Raw genomic sequence first — 18,361 nt, forward strand, 5'->3', positions numbered from 1 at the left:
ACTAGAGAGAAGCCCACAAGCCGCAAATAAGACCTGATGCAGCCAAATAAATAAATAAATAAAATAAATAATAAATAAATCTTTTTTTAAAAAAAAGATCTGTGTAAAGTTGGAGATTCTTTAAAAATCTTTGCCTGAGTTTCCTTGCAAAGAAAAGGTCTTCGGACAAGCAAAAATTCTTCCTCATTTTGTGTCTCCTGCACATGGGCTGGTTTCCTCTCATGCTGATAATCAGTAAAGCACTTGAAATGCTTTTTCTGCTTCCCTTCTGTCTGCTTAGGGGCAGCAGAACTGGTCTGGGTTGGGGCAGGGACTTCCTCTCCACAGGTTTGATTCCAAGCCCAGGTACGTGGCTCTTTGACAGCCTCCTTCTCTGCTAATGGATTTTGTTAACTCTTTGTCATTTGCTTATGCAAATCTACCTCTTGCTGCATTAAAATGAAGCCAATTATAAAGTGAAGTTTCACAATTAAACCACTTAGTGAAGGACATTAAGCGACCAGAAGGAATCTGGTAAAAATTTCAACGATAATTACAAAGTGTTTCTGAAATGTGACTAAGTTCTAGGTTTTTCTTTAAACAAACATGCATACGTGCACATTTTCATATACGTACTGCACAGACACATGCACATATTTTCACACACCTGGTTTCCATCTTCTCACCAGGGGACTTGTTCTTGCTCCTTCTCTGGGTCTAAATTTTCCCCAAATAGAGGAAATTCCACCAGCCATCAGATCATGTCTGCAAAGTTCTTGGAAACCTTCCAAAAGAAATGGCCACTGGGCTAAAGGAAGCTGCGGTGGGCAGGACGGTAGAAGAAGGTGTAATGGTTTTAATAAAGCCTCTTTTCCATCTTGGTGATTGATATATTTTGGCATTTGCTTCCCAGCTCTGCTGTAATCAATAGCAGTTATAGACCGAGGAGCAGGAAATGGTGGGGCTGTGGGATGGAGCAGTATTGATTGGTCTTTACAGGAAAGAGCCTTGCCTGATGACTGCAGTGCTGTGGCCACCAGAAATGAGACCTAGCTGTCCCAGGGAGAGGCTGCCTTTCCTTCTATTCATCCAGGCAAGGGGCATGGAGTCCAGGAACTTGGAGATGGATGAGGTTAGATAAGCATCCACCTAAAAAAGGACTCTTTCTGGCATTTGAGGGAGCCACTCACACTGACTTTCCTCACAGCATCCACAATTTGAGGGTGGAAACCACAGTCTCCCTGGCTGGTACAGGAGTAGGATGGGGAGGGTCTTTAAGAGGGAGAGGGTGATGGCATGCTGATGGTCTCAGGCAACACCTGTATCCAGGAATGGATCCAACGTACTTGGCGGCATGCTGCACCCTCAGACAGAATAAAGTAGAAGTGACTTTAGCCCAGACTCTGGAGCCTGATTGCTTAGGTTCAAAACCCAGCCCTGCTTCTTAATGCATGACCTTAGATGAGTTAATTAACCTTTCCGTACCTTGATTCCCCCATCAGTAACATGGAGATAACAGTACCTATTTCCTGGGGTTGCTCTGGTAGTTATGCGAGTTGATATATGTAAAGAACTTGGAACGGTCCTGGAATATAGTAAATGCTATGTACATGTTGATATTATTATCTGATGGTGGTGGATACCTGTGCTGGCATCCATGATTTATGGGTGGAAACTTAAGGGTACACATTTCTCTAATCAAACAGGGTCATCACAGCATTCGCCTTCTGCTGATGAGAACACAGGGCTCGGGACAGCCTGTTAAATAATTCTTAGTACATCAGCCATCAGCTACGGGATTTCTCAACACTTTCTAGATTAATTTTTTTCTAAAAGCTTAAAAAAAAAAAAGACCAAGTGCAAACATACAGAAATAAAGATAAATTAGACTGGCTTCAGAGCCCAAAAAGTCCAAACAAGACAGGTATGTATTTGTTCAACAAACATGGAATTCCTATTATGTGTGAGATAGTTTCAACTGATGTGACAATTTCCATGTGTGAACCTGAACTCAATGTTGATGCATTGAGATGTGTAATCCCCCCTCTGCAGTGCCTTGATAGCTTTTCCATAACTGGAGATCCTGCTGCCTAGAACAATGTGCTCAAAACAGAAAATAGTTTATTAAAAAAACACATTTGGGCTTCCCTGGTGGCGCAGTGGTTGAGAGTCCGCCTGCCAATGCAGGGGACACGGGTTCGTGCCCCGGTCCGGGAAGATCCCCTATGCCATGGAGCGGCTGGGCCCGTGAGCCATGGCTGCTGAGCCTGCGCGTCCAGAGCCTGCGCTCCGCAACGGGAGAGGCCACAACAGTGAGAGGCCCGCGTACCGCAAAAAAAAACCCCAACACATTTGCCATGATATTTTTGTTGAAAACATATTCATTTTTGAAGTATAGCTTTATTTTCTTTCACAGACATGGGTGAATTTTCAGTTTTGACACATGAAGTGATCTGGGGGCCTATTTTTTTTCCAATTGTAGGCCTTGACACCACGACTAATAGAAGTTGGCACATTGGCAAGCAGGTACTAAGGAACCCACTACAAACTCCTAAAAGTTTAGAACTGGAAGGGACCCTAGAGGTCCTCTAGGTCATCTCTTTCATTTTAAAGATGAGCCCAGAAAGATGTCACGGCTTTTGGAACCTGGTCTTTTCATTCCAAGTCCAGTGCTATTCTGCATACCATGAGCTTGTACGTCAGCCCTTTCCCTTTTCCAAATTTCCTTCTATTCTCAGGTTTGTATATTTGATAATTCCGCTCAAGTCAATGAAAATGCACTGAATATCTACTTGGTGCCAAGCATAGTGTTAGGTCCAGGATACAAAAATAAGATGTGGACCCCACCAAGGAGACCATAGTAGATGGTATTATCGTACCCAATTTGCTGCCTCTCCCTGTGCGAGGATTACACTTGTTTGTGCCATTGACATCAGACGTAGTCATGTGACTTGCTTTGGCCAATGAAATTTCAGCAGAAGTAATATAAGTCACTTCTGAGCAGAGGCTTTTGGGGACATTTTATGGTCCCACACACATTTTCTCTTTCCTATCTGCCAGAAGAGTGGCATGTCCAGAATAGGGGTGCACCTCTAGCTGGGTCCCACCTGGAGAGAAGACATGGTAATATCCTGTATTGCTATTTCTTGATTTACTAATTTTAGAAATTGTATATTGACTTTCTACCATGGTAGATGAGAACTTAGCTCTCCCACACCATTCTCCCCCAATTTCATCCCTACACTTCCCCTCCTTCTATCTCTCCAACATAAATTTTCTTTTTTGTTAAATTGATATTTCTGTTTATATACTAATGACTATGCAAATAATATTTATTCCTGAGTCAAGTAGTGTACTGTGATCATGTGTCCTCTTTTGTAGAGCTCTTTGGTTTTTTTTCCTGTAGTTAATAATTGCCTCCTTTTTTATTGACGTGATGTTCAAATGTACTTATAATTAATTTCTTTCAAATGGTTTAACAATTCTGCTACGTACCTGTCAACACTATGCTCCATACGTTCAAACCCATCTGTTCCATTTTTTTCCCTATAGTTATCCCTCTAAGAACTTTCTGTTTTTCTGCTCCAATCTGGATTGGCTGCTCTTGGAATTGAAATAGTGGATAGCTGTCATCTTGAGATTTCCCTTTATCATCTTTTTGAATATTTTCTTTTCTGCCTTCTCATGTTAGATTCCCTATTTACTGAATCCTCCATCTTTTCATCATCTAACTTTACTAAGCCCCATCTTCCAATAACTTCTTAAGAATGAGTGCTTGGGAGGTAATTGTCTTGAGTCATTGGCTATCTGAAAATATCTCTATACTACTCTGGTATGTGACTGATAATTTATTTGAACATAGAATTCTGGCTTAAAAAATATTTTCTGGGCTCCCCTGGTGGCGCAGTGGTTGGGAGTCCACCTGCCGATGCAGGGAACACGGGTTTGTGCCCCGGTCCGGGAAGATCCCACATGCTGCGGAGCGGCTGGGCCCGTGAGCCACGGCCGCTAAGCCTGCGCGTCCGGAGCCTGTGCTCCGCAACGGGAGAGGCCACAGCATTGAGAGGCCCATCCATGTACTGCAAAAAAAAAAAAAAAAAAAAAAAAAAATTTCTTTCAGATTTTAGAAGGTATTTTAAAAATCTGATGTTGTTTTTGAAGAAGGTTGATGTTTTCTTATTCATGTTTCTTTTACCTGTTTTTTTTTTCTTTTTAGAAACTTTTATTTATTCCTCATGATTTAAAATGTCATAATGATGATGGTGGCAGGCATTGATTGGTATATATGTTTTTCTCATTTTTTTGTGCAGGGCTAATCAGGAGACTAATCCTTTGTTTTTCTCCTAGTCATCTCTTTTTCCTTTTGCTTCCTCCCTCTTTGCAAGATTTCTTCAGATTTGTCTTCTAAACCTATGAGTTTTTGACAAATATTTAATTATATTTTTAATTTAAAAGAGGCTTTTTAATTTTTTTTCCGTTTTCATTGTAATTTCTTCTTGTTTTAGGAATACAGCCTTTCCCTTTATCTTTCAGCATTGGTGTTATTGCTCCTTTTGAACTTTTCTTTTGTTCCTTGCAAACTATCAACTTAGATCTCCTTTTCTTCCCATTTGCTTGCTTCTTTTTTCACATTTGAGGCTTTCTTTAAATAACTGATGAATCTCAACTGTTGATTCATATTTAAGAAAGAGGCACTAAAAGTTGATTTTGGAAGATTGTTTTGTAAGTGCCAGAGTTTGTTGACTGATGGGCTTCAAGCAGGGTGAAGGGGTGGAAAATGAATCTTTTTATTGAGGGAGCTTGGGATATCACTAACTGGAGTTCTCTCTGGGGCTGTTCAGTTCTTCAAAGTAGAATCTTCTAATCTACTGGTTGGTGGTATGGGAGAGTTGCGAGCAAGGCCAGGGAAAGGACTAAAGGTCACCTCTCCTTAATCCTCTTCACCTTCCACCATACTTGGTGTTCCCAAGTCCAATATTGTTCTTATTTAGTTTCTCCAAAGGGAAAAACCTCTTATTTCCTGGAGGATAAAGGGCATGGCTGACCGGCCGGGTGGGGAGAGTGAGGACCCCTTGTATAGACAGACTTTCCACCGATGCCTTCTGTCCAGCCAGGCATTCGACCCCGGCCCTGAGGGGCTTGATGCCTCCAAGGGCTGAACCTTTCAGGGCTCTGCAGGGTGGATCCGCCCTCCCCACACACCCTTGGCTTGTGATTCCTCTCTCTGTTGAGCCAGTTTCCACTCTTCCCTCTTCATTCTCTTAAAAAAATAGTTGTGAAACTCTCTAATCCTCCTTCTAGGAAAATCCTCTAGTTTTCCTTCTCGCATTCTTGTGCTTGGTTAGAACCCTCGTAGTTTCTAGAGGGTAGGCTGGTTAGGCTTCCCTGGGGTGATGCCTCTACAATGGCGAAGAAGGTGGTGGGTGGCCGGCTGTCTGTCTGGGTCTCACAGCTCCTCAGTTCCCCTTGTTGGCTCCTCTTCTTTGTGCTGTCCCTTGAATGTTGGTGTTCCTCAGGCTTCTGTCTCGCAAGGACTCTTGCTGTCCCTGTAGCATAAGCCAAAGACTAGGGGCAGGTTCACAGTCTGCTCTGCAGCCCCTTCCTCTCAGCTCACAGCCTGGTTTTGGCTCCTGAATTGGAGAAGGAAGCAGAGAAGATGGAGGAGCCAGGGCTGGCCTTTGCCAGCCGCTCGAGGCCCCTGGACCTCACCTCCTTTGGTCCTACCTTGGTGCTTGTCTGGTCTTAAAATGTTTTTTCGTGACCCCAAACAGGAGGGGGCTCCCAGACTCGCCCAATTATACCAGCCTCCAGCGAGGGCAGCGATGTAGGGAACACCCCCCTTTTTCCTGGTCCAGCTCTGTCCCTTGTTCCAAAATGAGCCAGGCACCACGCTGGGGTTAGAATTATACTTGTGAGCAAAGCAGACTGGATCCTACCTGGATCTTATCATCTGGTGGCAGGAAATATACCAATAATAACAACAAAACAAAACCCCTCCACTCCGTAGTACAGAAGCCCCGTGTGTCACTGCTGAGCTCCCGTTTCTCAGGCCTGGAACGGGAGGGCGAGGGGAGCTCACGGGAAGCCGGGGGCTTTTGAGTAGGTGGCCATTACACACAACACTGTTTCATGTCTCCATGTCATTTGTGTGTTGGCTTTTCTTCCCTTGTCATTTTGGCTAATTCCATTTTTTCTTTAAAACTGTTCAGGAAGCTCTTCCTCTGCAAAGTCCTCCCCGACCCTTTCCCCCACCCCCACACCCCCCAGCATTAACACACTCCTCCTAACGCCTCCCTCCTTGGTATAGTCAATGGCATCCTGGGTTAAGCGCTGCTTCAGGGGCTGAGGGCACAGTACGGGGAGACCCTGAGCAGGGTGTGGGGACGTGCCAGCTTGGGTGGAGTCCCAGCTCTCCCACACACTGCTTTGGCTTCGGGCAAGTGAATTCACCTCCCTGAGCCTCAATCTTCTCATCTGTAAAATGAGGATAATAAAATCCACCACGAAGCGTGATGGTGGAGATGAAGTGACTACAGTGCATAACAGGAGATATAATTGGCCCTCAGATATTGGTTCCCCCTCCTTTCTCCTTTTAAGGAGCTTCCAGCCTAATGAGGGGAGAACAGCAAGCAAATCGATAAATGCGATTTGTCACAGATGCTGTTATAAAGGATAATGATGTGCGTGCCATTCATTTATGAGTCCCTCCCTGTCCCTCCACTCGACTGCGAGCTCCCTGAGAGCAGGCTTTGCCCCAGCACGGAGCACAGTGCCTGGCACTCAGGGTTGCTCAGTCAACATTTGAGTGAACGAACTCGGAATGACTCCTGATCACAGTGTTGGTTAGAGCCATGCCCAGCGGTGCTTTCCGCCCCACGCCCCCAAGACCTGTTCCTACCTCAGAGGAAGGACAGTTATGGTTTGCCAGCCATCTGGGTGAGAACCTTCCATCCTCACTAGCGGCTAAGTTTTCCAAACATTATCAACGTTTGGGACATGAGTATCCACCACTCCTCTTAGATGGTGAGAATGAGTGGACACAGAGATGAGGGATGACCCATCCTGGGTCTTCCTGTGGGACCCACCTCTCTCGGCCTCCCTCTCTCTGGGCATCCAGACACACAGACCTCCCTCCACCAGCTTATCCATCCTCTCCAAATGAGTCTGTCTCCCAAGAACCAAACATTTTCTCTCTCTGGCCCTGACTTGAAATGAAACGACTTAGCCCGTAGACAGTTTTACGGTCCTGCGCCTTCCATTCCTCTTGTTGAGTCATTGCACTGGTGAGAGCCTAACCCAGGCTCTGATTTATACAGCTCTCCCAGGCCCTGGTGGATTCGGAGTCTGGAAAAGTAAGACAGGGCTATCCATCACCCCTCTGCTCAGATCTCCCTGGACTCATTGGGAAGGAAAGTGGGGTGGGTGGCAGAGAAGACAGCCGCAGGGGTTCTGCCCAGAGAGCATTTGTCACATTGATCGAAGGCGCAGAGCGAGAGTGGGGCGGGGGGAGTGGAGGCTTTTTATCTCACCCCAAGCCTACCCTGTGACAGCAGGGATAGAGTAGAGCGGGAGAGGGGTGAGAACACACATGGGGGAGGGACGGGAAGGGAATTAGAGCTCAGAAGGCTGCCGGTGACCACCAGTGTGCGACTCCCACCTGCTCCAACTCAGAATGTGGCAGCCCCTGGTCCAGCTATGCTGGACCACCACCAGCTTATCCATACTATTTGTACCATCCTATAGCACGGTGCCTGCCGCATGGTAGTCATGTAGCAAAGATACATATTTGCTGACTGACTAAGCCTCCCTTTCCTCCTTACTCCCTTACCTGATCTCAGGGTCAGGGACCATTCTTAGAAGTCCTCGCACATGTGTGTGTGCTGCCTCTGTGCTTCTGTGGATGCGTGGATGTGTGTCTTACACGTTCAGCTGTGATGAATATGTGTGTGTGTGCTGCACACATGTCCACACAGGTCCACACATGAGTAAGAACTTTCTGAGAGTCAAGATTCTTAAATTCTAGAGTGGATGACCCAAGGGAAACCATGGCTTCGGCTTCTATGAGGGATTTAATTATCTAAGCCCGGGGCTGGAAGGGGTGCCTCTCTGCCAGGAGGGAAAGGAGTGGGTGGGGTACCCTCTCATGGCCTTCTCTACTTTCTGACCCCTGGTCAGCCAAGGCAGGAGGGGGCTGCTATGTGGTTATCACCTGTAAACAACTTGAAATCTTCATTGCTCCCAAGATCCCCACCCTCTGGTCTTGGGGATCACTTCCTAGGAAACATCGTGATTGGAGAAGTGACCGCCTCTACCACTACCCAAGCAGAGGGAAGGCTGCAGCGCACCGTGTGTGCCACTTCTGGCCGCAGGCAGACTCTGGGGAGAGCATTTGTTTGTCAGGAAATTAGAGGCTTTGTTCAATGCCAGGAAAAGAAAATCGACGCCCAAATTTAGGAGCTGAAGAAAAGAGAATTCAAGAGCTGCGGGGTGGTTGTGGCTTTGTTGTGTCTTTTTTTTTTTTTTTTTTTTTTAGTTTATTTTTGGCTGCGTTGGGTCTTCGTTGCTGCGCGCGGGCTTTCTCTAGTTGCCGCGAGCGGGGGCTACTCTTCGTTGTGCTGCGCGGGCTTCTCATTGCGGTGCCTTCTCTTGTTGCAGAGCACGGGCTCTAGGCGCACAGGCTTCAGTAGTTGTGGCACGCGGGCTCAGTAGTTGTGGCGCACGGGCTTAGTTGCTCCGCAGCATGTGGGATCTTCCCAGACCAGGGATGGAGCCCGTGTCTCCTGCATTGGCAGGTGGATTCCTAACCACCATTCCTAACCAGGGAAGGCCCTTTGTCGTGTCTTTTTGTTTTAGTGCTGCTGAAGCAATAACATGTAATGGCCTGAGGGCCGCTGCCTCCCCGTGCCTGGGAAGTTGGCTGACCTTAGGAGAAGCCAAGGGTGGCTAATGAGTCATTAAGAGTCTTTATCAAATCAGGATTATAATCCATCTCAACATGCAGGGGAAAATGTTTCAAATTATCTACTTTCTTAATTGCAGCTCGAAGATTTGGCGGGGAATTGTCATGAGAGATAACGTCTGGAAATTGATGGATTGTGTGTCTAAGCTTCCATAACTGTAATAGCTGGAGGATTCATACACACACGTGTGCATATGCTCACACTAATCCTCGGATGCACAAACACCCCTGCTGTGCGTACGGATTCAGGATCCTACCCAGACAGACAGACAGACAGACACACACACACAGTTATGTCTGCACACAGTACATCAAACCGTCAGCATTTAATAGGCCATTCAAATAGGCTGGGGCTGCTACCAAATGCTGCGAGATTGGGAAGAACAAGATACGATATGAAAGAAACACTCCTTGCTTCTAAAAAGTTCGAAATCTGCTTGGGGAGCTAGTGCATACATATTTGAAATTTAAGAACACGTACAAAGTGGCATTCCATTGCATACTACTATAGTGGAAATGTGCATACGAATTCAGAAGGTTCCAGGACATGGGTGTCCGAATTACGTAGAGTTCCTGGAGAGGATGAGCTTTGACTTGAGTGTGGCCTTTCCCACTGCACGTTGTGACAGCTGCCAGTGGGGTGTAAAGCAGAAGAAGCCAAGCTGAGTCTGTCTAGAGGACCTGCAGCTAAGCAGTGACACAGTATGTCTGCAGAATCTCCAGGGAAGGCTGGGGCTGGATGACAAACTGGTTTGGTTGGAGAATCCAAGCTGACTCATACCGGCCCCATTTCGTCAGGAGGAGAGATTTGAAGCTCACCCCTTCCTTGCCCCTCCTACCCGGCCTCACTTTGTCTGCCTGCAGAATGGGAGAGGGATCTGAAGACAGAGTTAAGCTTTCCACCTCTCTCTTGGCCCCCGAACGAGATCGCTGTGCATTCAGGGAGGGTGATTCGTTCATCTTTATAATCCAAGGGCTTAGGATGTGCCTGGCCAGCCTGGATGCTGAATGGGAACCAATGAGCTGCCACGTTTCTTAGTGGCTCTCAGTACACACATGCTGAAGAAGAGTGAATGAGTGAGTGAATGAGGGAGTGAACATGTATGCTTCTGAAGAAGCAATGCAGGACCGTGGTTTGGAGTGTGGGTTCCAGAGGCAGCCCGCCTGAGTCCACCCCTGGTGACAAGTTACTCTCCTTACCTAAGATTCACGGGAGTGCTGTGGGGATCTCATGAGACATTGCATGTTGAGCACTTTGCATGGAGTCTGGCACTGAGCAAATAATCAATACGTATTGGCTATTATTATTATTGGCGTCGCCTGCTTTTGTTCTTCTCTGCTGAGCAAACCATGCTTTCCTTGCTGGGTATCTTGCTCTCTCACTAGACCACTCTTCTTCACCCTCCCCCTACAACGTGATGTGACATGACCAGCTTCTGCCGGGGCTGTGGCCTTCCCCCTTTCCCAGAGCTGTTGCTTGGTTCTCTGAGCCCTGCAGTCAGGCTGCTGTAGGTCCCAGTCACCAGAATGAAGATGGGTGTCCAACCATGCACAATCCTCAGCTCAGGAGGGCTTAGAGATTGGCTGCAGCATCAAAGGCAACAAATACGGATAGGGTCATCCCTGGAGACAGGGTAGGGATGGTCCATTGGATGGGTGGAAGAATGCAGGACAGATCTGTGAGACGTGGTGATGATGAGGGTGGTGAGGGTGTGGATGGAGTCAAGGGAGAGGACGGTGAAAGCAGAGGTGACAGTTGTGATGGTGATGAGGTGGTTGAAAAGGATATGGGGGATGAGAGGTTCAGGGCTGGGTCCTCCAGTACAGGTAGGAGAAGAGATCTTTGTTTTGGAGAGAGTAGATATTTCAAAACTCCATGTAACCCTGGGGGCAGAGGAGGCGAGATCTTAGCAACTTCTGCAGTCTGAGGGAGGAGGCATTGAATGTCCTGCTGGCCTCCGCCCACCCCATCACCCTTCGGCTGGTCCTGGGTGGTGTTGGCAGGAAGCAGAGTAGATTGGAGAGCTGGTGAGCCTGAGTGATACATGATCAATGATAAAGGTTTCAGCATCTAGACACAGTTTATACCAGGGCAAAACCGAAGCCCAGAAAAGAGGCTTTAATAAAAATTGAATGCAAGTCACATAATAATTTAAAATTTTCTAATAGCCACATTAAAAAGGTAAAAGAAACAGGTGAAATATTTTAATAACCTATTTTGTTTAATTTAGTGTATCCAGAATACTACCATTGCAATATCTCATATGTATAAAATAATTATCAATAAATATTTTACACCCTTTTGTATACTGTCTTCTGAATCCATTATGGGTGTTACACTTACAGCACATCTTAATTGCACAGTTGCATTTCAAGTGCTCAGTAGCTTCTGGTGGCTAGTGGCTGCCATGTGGGACAGCACGGCTTTGTATCTTCCTTTCTCAACTTTTTGAGACCAAATTCTTGGGATGCCGTTTTTGGAAATCATCACAGCATTTTACAGTCCAGATATCCTCTCTCTCAACAGTCCTCTTGCTCAGTTCTTTCAGACTGGCCGTGATACTGCCCACTCCTTGCTGGAACCTGGAAAGAAATGAAGAATTACTCCGAACTGTTCTCTTTCCTTTCCTGCTTCCCACAGACTCTCTCATCTGGAGCTAAGGCCGCAGCTCCCTTGAGAGCGTATATATTCTATATTCGTGTGTGTGTGTGTGTGTGTGTGTGTGTGTGTGTGTGTGTGTTAGGGGCAGGGATTGGCAGAATAAGGCAAGGGCGGGAGACAGTGCTTGAAGAATCTTTCCAAATGTACATCGGCACCATAAGAAAGATGGGGTTTTTTTTTTGCAAGGCTTTGGGGACTATATTGCTCCTATATTAGAGAAGCTGGTTAGAGACATGACCCAATTAGCTGCCTATCTGTGCCCAGAGGACAGGTTGCAGCCCCCATGCTTCAGAGGGTGGGAGTTGAATGGAATGGAATACCCAGAGAGGCTTTCACAGGGTAAAAAAAAATGAATCAGAGACGTACAAGGGGCCTCGACATCCCCACTTCCAACTCGGAGCTCAATCCTGGAGCCCTACGTTTCAGAGGATTTATAGCATCTGAATTTTCGCTGCTCTGGTCCCCAAACCCAGTCTCCGAGGGACATTGCTTCATGCATTTAATCAGGAATGGGATCTTCCTCACTTGGCTCTGGCTGTCCAGAGCACCGCAGTCCCCCCTGGTTCCAGGTTCAAGACGGGGCCTTAGGTAAAGAGTAAGCACCCCCTTCCTCCTTTCCTTGTTCCCATTATCTGTGTTTACAGCCTCAGAGCCTGTCACAGCATTCTCAGTAAACGCTATCTCCCATCCTCAGGCCAAATAAATAAGCTTTATAATAAAGGCGCAGGCAGGTGCTGTGGAAACCCTGTGAAAGGGCCATTAAATCGAATGGCTCTGTTTATTAAAGAGCCTCCCATGTGCCAGGGACTGTGCTGAGTGCTTTGCCTTCATGATTTCACCTAATCCCCATAGGCTCAAGAATTGGATACTATTATCATCCTCATTTCACGAGAGCAGAAACAGAGACTTGGAGAGCGTCAGGAACTTCCCAGACACTGGGCTACTTAGTGACAGGGTGGAGATTTGAGCCAGGTCCCTGCGATTCCAAAGCTAGTGCTTTCTGCCGGGGAATCCAAGGAAGTTTTGAAAAGAGGTGATATTTCAGTTAAGTCTTAACAGCAGATAGAACTTTGGAAGGTAGGGAAAGAGGGAAGGAAAAGTCAAGGCTGAAGACACAGCACGAGCAAGTGCGTGAAGGATTGGGAGCGTGTGGTGTGTTCTGTTATCCACGAGCGCCAGGGGTGGCTAGGATGCAAGTGTCCAAGCCTCTCCGTCACAGTGGCTTTTTTAAAAAATTAATAAACTTTATTTTTCAGAGCAGTTTTGGGTTCACAGCAAAATTGAACAGAAAGTACGGAGATTTCCCCTATACTCCCTGCTCCCCCCCACACGAACAGCTGCCCACATTATCAATATCTCCCATCAGAGTGGAACATTTGCTGTAACTGAGGAACCTCCATTGCCACGTCATCATCCAGAGTCCGCAGTTGGCAGTAGTGCTCACTCTTGGTGTTGTACATTCTGTGGGTTTGGATAAATGTATAATGAGCATGTATTCATCATTAGAGTATCATACAAAGTATTTCACTGCTTTACAAATCCTCTGTGCTCTACCTATTCACATCCCTCCCCACCCTCTAAGCCCTAGCAACCACTCATCCTTTTACTGTCTCCACAGTTTTGCTTTTCCAGAAAGTCATATAGTTGGAACCAGTCAGTATGTAGCCTTTTCAGGTTGGCTTCTTTCATTTAGTAATATGCATTTAAGGTTCCTCCGTGTCTTCTCATGGCCTGATTGCTTATTTCTTTTTAGTGCTGAATAATATTGCACTGTCTGGATGTACCACAGTTTATCTGTTCACCTACTGAAGGACATCTTGGTTGCCTCCAAGACTTGGTAACTATGAGTGAAGCTGCTGTAAACATCTGTGTGCAGGTTTTTGTGTGGACAGAAGTTTTCAGTTAATTTGGGTAAACACCAAGGAGTGTAATTGCCGGATCATATAGTAGGAGTATGTGTACTTTTGTAGAAACCATCAAACTGTCTTCCAAAGTTGCTGCACCATTTTGCGTTCCCACCAGCAATGAGTGAGAGTTCCTGTTGCTGCACAGCCTCGTTCCCATTTGCTGTTTTCAGTGTTCCAGATTTTGGCCATTCTAGTAATTATTCAGTGGTATCTTGCTTTAATTTGCATTTCCCTGATGACATATGATGTTGAACACCTTTTCATATGCTTACTTGCTATCTGTATATCTTCTTTAGTGAGGTGTCGGTTCATATCTTTTGCCATTTTCTAATCAGGTTGTTTATTTTCTTAATGTTGAATTTTAAGAGTTTTTAAATACATTTTGGATAACAGTCCTTTACCCGATGTCTTTGCAAATATTTTCTCTCTGTCTGTGGCTTGTCTTCTCATTCTCTTCATGCAGCAGTTTTAACAGTACAGATTCCCAGGCCCTTCTCTAGACCAGTTTTCTCCGAGGATGGAACCAGGAACCCTGAGCTATAGAGAGGTTCCCCAGGGGATTGTCATGCAGGAAGTCCATGGGCAGCAATTGGAACCACTGAAGGTGGAGTTGTGAGGTGTAGGTAGGAATACAGGAGATGAGCCTGGAAGGTGGACAGGGCCAGACGAGGAGGAGAGGAGTGTGAATGCCATGCTGAGGAATGCGGCACTGAAGGTCATCCTTTTTATCATAAGGCCCACTAAGCATTTTAGGCTGAATCTTATAAGCAATGGAAAATGACTGAGGATTTTGAGGGGAAGCCAAGGTGTGAGACAATCTTTGATTTAGGAAGAACATTCTGGTGATAGTGTATGGGAAGTACTGGGCATATTGGAGGCATTAGACCAGTTAGAAAATCATCAAAATACTCCAGGTGATGGGTGATAAGTCCCTCAACTGGACTGGGGCAATGATAGAGAGAGAAATTCCATTCCATTCAATTCAACAATTATTTCTTTAATATGTTTTCTGGACTGAGCACTGTACCAGGTTCTAAGGATTTTAAGATGAAATAAGATACTGTCCTCAGGGCTTCCCTGGTGGCGCAGTGGTTGAGAGTCCACCTGCTGATGCAGGGGACACAGGTTCGTGCCCCGGTGTGGGAAGATCCCACATGCCGCGGAGCGGCTAGGCCCATGAACCATGGTCGCTGGGCCTGCGCGTCCGGAGCCTGTGCTCCGCAACGGGAGAGACCACAACAGTGAGAGGCCCGCGTACCGCAAAAAAAAAAAAAAAAAGATACTGTCCCCATCCTCAAAGAACGCACAATCTATCAAGATTCATCAAAAATAATTAAGTTGAGAATAAAGGAAACAAGCATGTGGACAGTGTTATGGACTGAATTGTGTCTCTCCTAGACCCACGTGTTGAAGTTGCACTGTGACCACATTTGAAGATAAGCTTTAAGGTAATTAAAGTTAAATGAGGTCATAAGCGTGGACCCCTAATCCAATAGGATTGGTGCCCTTATATGAAGAGGAAGAGACACCAGAGATCATTGTCTCTCTCTGGTGCACACAAAGGAAAAGGCCATGTAAGGACACAGCAAGAAGGTGCCATCTGCACGCCAGGAAGAGAGGCCTCACCAGGAACTGATCCCACTTGGCACCTTGATCTTGGACTTCCAGCCTCCAGAACTGTGAGAAAATAAATGTCTGCTGTTTAGGCCACCTAGTTTGTGGTATTTTGTTATGGCAGGCCAAGCAGACTAATACAGACAAGTCTTAAATTTGTATTCATAGGGTGATACAGACAGGATTCAGCTAGGCCATTGATTATATATGTCTAGGGCTCAGAGGGGACAACCTGGGCTGCAGTTAACTGCTTACACTAAAGACAAATCAAGTGCAGATACCGTGAGAACATGGCCCAGAACCACGCCTTAAGAACGCCAACATATAAGAGGATGGCTAGGATCGGTAGGAACTCCTGTTTGGTTCTAATGTTGACGGGTTGGTGACTTACATGACATGTGTGCCCCTCTCCATCCTCTTCTTCATTCTCAGAAGGATGATGGGGGAGAGATGGGAGAATATCTGAAGTGAATTCTACAGACTTAATTTCCACTCTATCCCTTCTCTACTCACCGACAAAGCCAACATTTAGATATGGAACTCACGGAATTTGACATATTGTCGATTCACTTTTTCGTTAATTATTTACTAGCCATGTCTTCTGTTGGATTCTTGTATTATTATTATTTAATGTTTTAATTTAAAATTTAATTTAATATTTATAATTATTTAATATTGGTGCTTTGCCTTCTTCAACAAGAATGGAAGCTCCCAGAGGACAGGAGCTGGTACTTGAACTTCTTTGCTTCTGCCCTTTATCCTTAGCTCTAGCACACAGCTGAGCTTCCAGGGGGTGCAGGAGAAATATTTGCTTTGAATGATTATAAGAAGAACGGTTACATTTAGATAATCATTTTTTAAAAAAATTTATTTATTTATTTTTGGCTGCATTGGGTCTGCATTGCAGTGCATGGGCTTCTCATTGTGGTGGCTTCTCTTGTTGCGGAGCACGGGCTCTAGGCATGGGATTCAGTAGTTGTGGCACGCGGGCTCAGTAGTTGTGGCTTGTGGGATCTAGAGCGCAGGCTCTGTTGTTATGGCGCACGGGCTTAGTTGCTCCGCGGCATGTGAGATCTTCCCTGACCAGGGCTCGAACTCGTGTCCCCTGCACTGGCAGGCGGATTCTTAACCACTGTGCCACCAGGGAAGCCTGAGGTAATCATTTTTTTAAGCTTTTGCAAATTACAAAGATAGTCAAAGCAAGATATATTTATTTAAAATTACAATGTGAATTTTAAGCCTCAATAGGGTATTAGTAGAAATCACAGTATATAAGAACACTCTAAAAATGAATAGCTCATGGCAATGGATCTCCTGTACCAAGAAAGAGATGGGCACCGAACTAGATTTCAGAAAATGAGGGGTGTGACAAGTGTGAATCAGTGATGCACGGCTGTTGCCTGCAGTACTATTTACGGCTCACTGACACCTCTCTGATGGGGTTAAGTATTTACATTCAGCCTGATTCTCCCCTCTGACTCTGCAAGCTACAGCAACTCACTAGGAGTCCTGGGAAAGAGAGAAAACCCTCTCTCCAGGCGTCCTGGGCCAGGGCAACTGGATCTCCCCTCCCCCTCCTGTATCTGAAGAGGGCTTCCCTCTGAGAGTTTATGGCAGCCTGACCTCCAGCCTCTGGGTTGGAGAATCTGGCTGCTTCTGTACTACATAAAAAGGGCAAGTGCATTCATTATTATTATATTATTATACAATGTATAATATGTAATAGCGATTATGCTGTCAGCAGCCAGAGTTTCTGACCACAGATCAGAGGCTGGGGTGACATGAATACACATAGTGAAGTCTTCGGAGGTTCTGTGTGAAGGTGAGAGCATTGAACTCCGTCTACGATGGTGGCTCCAGTGAAGTTTCTTCCACAGGCAACTTTGGAAGTTGAATCTGGGGGGGACTGGGAGGATCTGGAAAAACAGTATTTGCTGTATCTGGGATGTGATTCAAAAAAGGTCTCAACTGTGTCCTCTGAGCCACAGCTAATGGTTCTCATCCGTGCCCGTGAGAAGGCAGACAAGGAATGACCCAAAGGCCTGGAAAGAGCAAAGGGGCAGCCTTCAACTTCTTGGGTCAGATTCTTTACCCAAAACCTGGCCTCCTTGGATTTCACTTTCTGCTTTCCTTGCTTACATCAGTGTCTTTGTCTAGGCCCCCTGCCTGGTCTGGGGTCATCGGATCAATCGCTGCTGACTGTGGCTGAAATGGCTCCCCTACAGGGAGCAAGAAGCAAATTTCATGGGGGAAGAAGGGGTTCGCTTGTCCATTTACGCAGAGGGCCATGTGCTAAGTTGTTGAAGCAAGCAAGCCTGCATCTGTAGGTGGCTGGGTGTCTCCACCTGGCACTCACTTAGTAGGACCGTAATCTTTGTGGAATGAAAGAAGGCACATGTCTGACCACACATGCTTGCGTTGGTCTTCCTCCTAGAAGGCACTTAGGTGAATTCCGCCCCCCCCCGGAAATCACCCTGGCAGGGCCAGGCTGAAACCGCCCAGCCGGCCTCCCTCTTTATATTACACCACCCGACCCCCAGACCTCTGCGACTTTTTAGAATAAAAATAGCAGTGGCTTAAAACAGGCCTGCCCGGCATTTGCAAAGAGGTGATTTACTGACAAAGCCTCTGCACCTTTTTATCTGTCCCTCTGCCCCACCGTTGCAGTCACCCCTCGGTGAACCAAACGCCCCAGGAAGCCCAGAGCAGAAAGCCCTTGAGACTAGGAATAACTAACCAGAGTGTCACCTGAGCAACTTTTCTGGGGCCAGGGTAATGAGAATTATTCAAATGCAATCATAAAAATGAGGCCAGCCAGGCAGGAATGGGGTAGGGGTGGGGGAGGAGTGGTGGTGGAGAGAAGGATTTCTTGCCAGTTTTAAGTTTCATAATTTCTGGGGAGTTCTCTTGGGGTCCACAGAAAATTTCACCTCATCTCCAGCCCCTGAGCCCAGGATGTCTTGAAACTCGGCCTCGGGTGTTTGCCGAGGAGGACTTGGCCTGGGGGGCGAGGGCAGAGTTCCCGAGCTCCTTGGGGGTCCGCCGCGTTCCTGTGTCCGAGGCCCCCTCGCAGTCTGTCTCTCCAGCGCTCTGCTGCCTCCCAGGCCGCTGGAGCAGGCCCGCGCCCGGCGTCTTAGAAAAGCCTCCAGCAGAGGGAGACACTCCAGCGGCTGCTCCGACTTGGAAGCGGCCGGGGCCGGGAGTGGGGGTGGGGGTGGGGGGTGGGGGGGGGAGAAAGGG

The 18,361-nt window shown here is 46.6% G+C and overlaps 1 protein-coding gene across 3 annotated transcripts in view; it reads left to right on the plus strand.

Annotated features, from left to right (window-relative positions):
• The window catches only part of PKNOX2 (PBX/knotted 1 homeobox 2), a 303,483-nt gene that overhangs the window by 28,483 nt on the left and 256,639 nt on the right, over positions 1-18,361 (plus strand). The window lies entirely within an intron of this gene.

This window comes from Pseudorca crassidens, chromosome 9 (assembly GCF_039906515.1).
Source record: "Pseudorca crassidens isolate mPseCra1 chromosome 9, mPseCra1.hap1, whole genome shotgun sequence".
Classification (NCBI taxonomy): domain Eukaryota; kingdom Metazoa; phylum Chordata; class Mammalia; order Artiodactyla; family Delphinidae; genus Pseudorca; species Pseudorca crassidens.